The following is a 6,253-nucleotide window of genomic DNA, read 5'->3' as shown; positions in this document are numbered from 1 at the left end:
TAAAGGAGAGGAAAGGAAGAGAAGGGATGGGCCAGAGAAGGGCTGAAAGAAGAAGCACAGAGCTCTGTCTGTAGAAAATCCCAGCTTCTTTGCACATAAGCCTCCTTTAATCCTCAGAATAATCCTGGCAAGTGGATATCCTTATTTTCCCTTTAGATCTGTAGAAATTAAGGCTTAGAAAGGTCAATGAGCTTTGCTGGAGGTCTCGCGGCTTCTAATGGCAGAGGAACCATTTAACTCAGGGCCTTCGGGCCTCCCTTCAGCAGGTGGAGATGAGTCAGCAGGAGCCCCACAGGGAGCAGAGCAGGTGACATCGAGACTCATGGATATTGGCACAATTCATCAGTGTTGGGATCAAAGAATCCCCAGCCAGGTCTCTGCTACCCAGTGGTCCTGCACATTGATGGCCCAGGCACCTCTACCAGCATCCCCATCCCCAATCAGAGATCCCCTGGGATGAGAGGTCGCTCCTCCTGGTGGGAAGAGATGATGCAGTGGAGCCTACCTGCCCTTGGTGGGATGATTAGCTTGTAGAGATAGCAAGTACTGCCAGCCTAGCACACCTGGTTCATACTTCCAGCACCCAGGACACTTGCACCCAGGACACTCTTATGAAAAGGAAAGCAATCATCTAGATTACATCATGCCAAAGCATCCTTACCAACCCTTCTTAGATGATTTGTGCTTCTTAAAAGTGCTCATTCCCTTATTATGCAGCCATAAAAAAACGATGAGTTCATGTCCTTTGTAGGTACATGGATGAACCTGAAAACCATCATTCTCAGCAAACTGACACAAGAGCAGAAAATCAAACACCGCATGTTCTCACTCATAGGTGGGTGTTGAACAATGAGAACACATGGACACAGGGAGGGGAGCACCACACTCTGGGGTCTGTTGGGGGGAAATAGGGGAGGGACAGTGGGGGAGAGGGGAGTTGGGGAGAGATAGCATGGGGAGAAGTGCTAGATCACACTGCCACATGTGTGCCTATGCAACAATCTTGCATGTTCTTCACATGTACCCCAAAACCTAAAATGCAATAAAATTAAAATATATATATAAAATACATAAAAGTGCTCATTCCCAAACCAAGCGTATTTAATGATTAAATTTCAGATCCAGAGACAGATAATATATATATGTATATGTCTGAGTATCTGAGTATATAGCTATAATCCACAAACATTTATTAGGTACCATGTAAGCATTGGAATTACATAGCTAAATAAAGCAGCCTCTGCCTTCAGGGGTCCATGGCTTACTGGAGAAGATAGACATGTAAATATATACCAGCCCTAAAATATATGGATGCTGAGAGAGTAGTGATACAAATCAATTTAAAACGCTAAGGAGAGCGGGATCGGTTCTATCTTGGGAGTGAGATGAACTTAGGAAAGGCTTTAAAGAGGAAGGGAGGCTTGGGTCAGCTGCACAGTTTCTAAGGGCTTCACCATAGAGTGGCTTCTACTCCAAGCTAAGAAATTTGGACTTTGGTGCATAGGTAATAAAGAGCTCCTGAAGGAACAGGTCAGTCTCTATCATATGGATAAGACAATGATCAAATTAAACAAGACAAAAGATGGAAATGCCACATGGAAATTCACAAAAGGGCTTCAAAAGGCCTAGCAAGGCTTAGACCCTGGCCATGGAGCTGGAGGCCTCCCCACCCTGGGGCTCGCCTGCTCCTCCAGCTGCCCCATTGTTTAGTCTGAATTTCACATGACTCGGCCCATCCTGCCCGGAGAGAGATGGATCTCATCCATTCACCAGAAGCAGCAGCAGGAGGTCAAGGCTTTCAGCCAACTGTTATGTAAATATTACAGAGAATTTTCCCTTCTTTTTTTAATGGAAGGAACTCCCCTTCGTGATTTTATCTTTTTATCCTTCCTGGAGAGAGGCTGCTCAATTGTTTTTCATTCCTTACCTAAATATTTTTATCATCATAGCAACGGGAACGATTTAGGGGCCAACAGGATTTTAACTGGCCCAGTGCCACAAGTAGAAGTACAGATATTTTAATACTTGCAATTTAGCATGTCAGCATGATGTTAGGAGAAGAGAATGGCTCTGGAAGTGGACAGACTTGGACAAAAATCTCACCTCAGGCACTAACTCGCTGTGGACCTGGGAAGAGTCACTTAGCTTCTTGTGCTCCAGGGTTCTTATCAGTAATATGATGACCAAAATATTTGCATTTTAATGTTTTGAGTAGTAATTTAAATGAGGATATAAGCTTGCTAAGAATTGTGAAGGTTCTGAGGTTTTGCCCTGCTTTTAAGTGAGCAACTCAGCCTACGCCAGTTTCATAGATGCTGACAGAAGACATGAGATTCCTGGGTCAGAGACAAAGGCTTTATTACTTACAGCCCAGCAAGCAGCATGACATCAGCATATTTGAATGAAATCTCCTCATCTCTAAGTTCCACATGGGTGATGTGGGTGATCCTAGAGGATGTTTATCCATATGGTGGGTTGAGTTCCAGAAGAGAAATCTTGAACCAAGAAAAATCAGAATCCCATAATGGGCAGTAAAATGCCTGCCTTTTGCTCTAGAGGGAGCTACTGCTTGGTCTTCGAGGACTGTCTAATACACAAACATCTTGGACAAGGTAGCCAAAAACACAGTGCAGTTCCTGCTTCACTCAACAGATGTGAAAAGTGCAAGAGACCCATGGGGAACTGTCTCCCAACAAGGAAGCACTGTCTAACATCGTGCCTGGTATCCGTAAGTACTCAATAGATAGCTGCTGAATGAACAATGCAATCAACTAAATAACAGGGCCCATAGGTCTTTAAAGTATCCCAGCTTTCTCTCCAGAAAATCAAAAACATCTTCTGTTTCTTAAACCGCATGCAAGAGTTGAAAGAAGAAAACTTTTCTCCATCCCCTGGCCAGTGTATGAAAGACCTCGATGCAGGCTTGGTAGTTTTCATTGGTTTGCTATGAGAGGAACACATAGAGGCATACAGCTCTGAGAATTCTTGGTTCTTGGGCAGATCCATAAATCCAGAGGCCTGGCAATGAGGTTGGGTGGAGTTCACCAGCCTCTATTCTAAGAGTATTCTGTGATCAAGAGGTCTCTTGCCAATGTTGTAGAGCTCCAAAGCTGATGCTTAAGATATGCAGATCTCCTAGTCTTTTTAGAACCAAATACATTAGCCACCTTTTGTTTTTCAAGTAGCTGAAATTATTATCATTTTTCTCTCTCAAAAAGTACTTAGGAACAAGTTCTATATTCTGCTCTCTCAAGATAAAGCATCTCTGGGCTTACTGAGATGCCCAGAGTGAGGCCACTCCTTTCTACAGGGAAGGATCATTTTTTTCTGTTTTTCTTTTTTATTATTATAGTTTAAGATCTGGGGTACATGTGCAGAATGTACAGGTTTGTTACATAAGTATACACATGCCATGGTGGTTTCCTTTTTTTTTTTTTTTGAGATGGAGTCTCATTCTGTTACCAAGGCTGGCGCGCAATGGCGTGATCTCAGCTCACTGCAACCTCCGCCTCCCGGGTTCAAGTGATTCCCCTGCCTCAGCCTCCCAAGTAACTGGGATTACAGGTGCCCCCCACCACACCCAGCTAATTTTTTGTATTTTTAGTAGAGATGTGGTTTCACCATGTTGGCCAGGCTGGTCTTGAACTCCTGACCTCAGGTGATCCACTGCCTTGGCCTCCCAAAGTGCTAGCATTACAAGCATGAGCCACCGCGCCTGGCCCAGGAAGGACCATTTTGCTCATAGCTGCAGCGCATGGGCATTGTCTTCCTAAGGTGACAAATGGAGGTGTTAGGGTAAAAGGATGGTAGGCATCCAGACCTCAGTTCCCAGGCAGAGATGATACCATTAGTTCCTTCATTCAGAACACAAATGTTCTCTGCATTTACACGGCAGGAGGTGCGATGTCAGAGACCTGGAGCTGAGCAAGGCCTTGCCGGTGCCCTGGAGGACACTGGCTGCAATAAGAGATGTGTTAAAATAGCTAAAGGTGCGAAGAGTCCGTCATGGAGGACCAAATGGCCTGAGGGCGAAGAGTCCGTCATGGAGGACCAAATGCCCTGAGGGGAGGTCAGGGAAGGACTGTTGGAGGGAGAATTCTGAGGTGGGTTTTTAAGGAGCTCTCTAGGTAAGGGGATGACAGATGCAGAGAAATTGAGGTGATATTGGAATCTGCAAGTGTGCAGTTCTTCCTGAGCTTGAGGCATGGATGGAAGTAATCGAGGATGACTCCAGACCCAGAGACTGCAAAGAACCAGGTAATGAGGGGGCTGGCCACTAGGCTGTGGGGCACTGATGTTGCTTTGAAGGTGATAAGAGCCCTTTACAGGAGGAAATGGGTGTAGATATGGTCAGATTCGCAAATCACGTTGCATCCAATACTGTGGGGCGGAAGACAGCCTAGAAATTAATGAGACCTGAATAGGGAAAAGCATCTTATGAGAGATGGAGGCAAAATCCTCTTTTTTTTTAAATAAAAAATGAAATACTTTGCGAATGTGCATATGCATATAATCTGTGCACAGGGGCCATGCTAATCTTCTCTGTATCATTTCAATTTTAGTATATGTGCTGCCGAAGTGAGCACCAAAATCTTCTTTTAACACAATTGCGAATCAATATGACCCTGAATTGGTTATGAAGCACCACATGTACAGAACACACAGGCCCTGGAGCGAAAGATCAAACTAGACCTGTTTAGTTTGTGGATGGAGACTGTTCATCTGCCTTTGTAACTAAAATCTCTGTGGAAGAAACCAAGTTATCACATAGACACATCTGCAGCTCCTCTGCAACAAAAGATACCTAACTAGGATCCCAGAAAGAAAATGAAAATGAAAGCAAAGGATTCTGACGGGATACCTCATGAGACCTGCCCTCTATGCGTCTGGGAGGCCAGGAGAAGGCCAAGCTTTTGACCCAAGTGAGTCAGAAATGCTATTTTCAGCAGGGGGTGGGAGGGTGGGGAGGTATAACATGGGGAGAAATGCCAGATATAGTATGCCCCTAAAGTAAAATAAATAAATTTAAAATAAAATAAAAATAATATTTAGAGGAATCACAAAAAAAAAAAAAAAAAAAGAAAGAAAGAAAGAAATGCTACCCTTCAAGTTTTCTTTGGGATGAGTATTAGAAAGCTCTCTGCCAGGTACATCCCTCCGGGCAGGGAGGAAGCAGGGAGTAGTGAGGAGGCCCACCACCTTCCCTCTTCATCTGGAGATGAGAGAGCAGAAAAGGTGCCGAGGCACGTGTGTGCAGTGTATGGTGGGATGGACGCAGGAGGGAAGAAAACATAGATGACCATTCTCCCCAGGCTCAGCTCTGACACCCTTCTCAGATCAGAATGCCATCCTGCACCCATGTGAGAACATGAGACAGAAAAAAAGGTTGTGCTTGAGTCAGGCAAAATACCCAAAGTGTTTCAGACAAGTTTACAAAATCCAGTATGGGACTTGTCTCCCACTTTCTCACTTTCCTAAGAAATGAGGTCATGGAGATGCCAGAGGAAGCAGGCTCCACATATGTTGTAAGTACTGGATCCCTGTGCAGTGCTAGCATCTACGCAGTACTGAACAGCTGTGTACCACTAGCATCTGAGGAATATTAACACCTGTGCCATACAGAATATCTGTGCAATACTGTCCCCTATGCAATATCGAGCACCTATTCAATACTAGGCACCTGTGTAACACTGAGCACCTGAGCAATACTACAGGCACCCATGCAATACTGGACAGCTGTACAACATTAGCATCAAACAATATTTGCACCTGGGCAGTATGTACCTGTGTGATACTGGGTATGGTTGTGCAATACTAGCATCTGATCAATACTGATCAATGCTGGCACCTGTGCAATACTGGATATTTGTGCAATACTTGAAACCTGAGCAATACTAAGCATCCATTCAACACTGGGTACTGTGCAATGATTGGGCCCCCACATGTGGATGTGACGATTGAATCCATTGGTGTCTTGCAGTTGATATTCACGAGGTGAATAAGACAAGGAAGCTCCTGGGAGAGGACACGGAGCAGAGTCAGGTGGCTTTCCTCTTGGAGCTTTTTTCCTCATTAGTAAAAAGAGGGTGATAGGCTGGGCATGGTGGCTCACACCTGTAATCCCAGCATTTTGGGAGGCCAAGGCGGGCAGATCACTTGAGGTCAGGAGTTGGAGGCTACCCTGGCCAACACAGCAAAACTCCGTCTCTACTAAAAATACAAAAATTAGCTGGGTGTGGTGTCATATTCCGGT

General features: G+C 44.8%; 1 non-coding gene across 1 annotated transcript; it reads right to left on the bottom strand.

Annotated features, from left to right (window-relative positions):
- Positions 1 to 4,475: 4,475 nt before the first annotated feature.
- Positions 4,476 to 4,586, bottom strand: LOC116538561. Its single transcript, XR_004263689.1, has one exon. It is a non-coding gene; the product is annotated as a U6 spliceosomal RNA (small nuclear RNA).
- Between the last annotated feature and the right edge of the window lie 1,667 nt (positions 4,587 to 6,253).

Source organism: Sapajus apella, unplaced genomic scaffold (assembly GCF_009761245.1).
Source record: "Sapajus apella isolate SASKATOON/1434 unplaced genomic scaffold, GSC_monkey_1.0 scaffold120, whole genome shotgun sequence".
In the NCBI taxonomy this organism is placed as follows: domain Eukaryota; kingdom Metazoa; phylum Chordata; class Mammalia; order Primates; family Cebidae; genus Sapajus; species Sapajus apella.
This window is presented reverse-complemented; position numbering and strand designations above follow the sequence as displayed.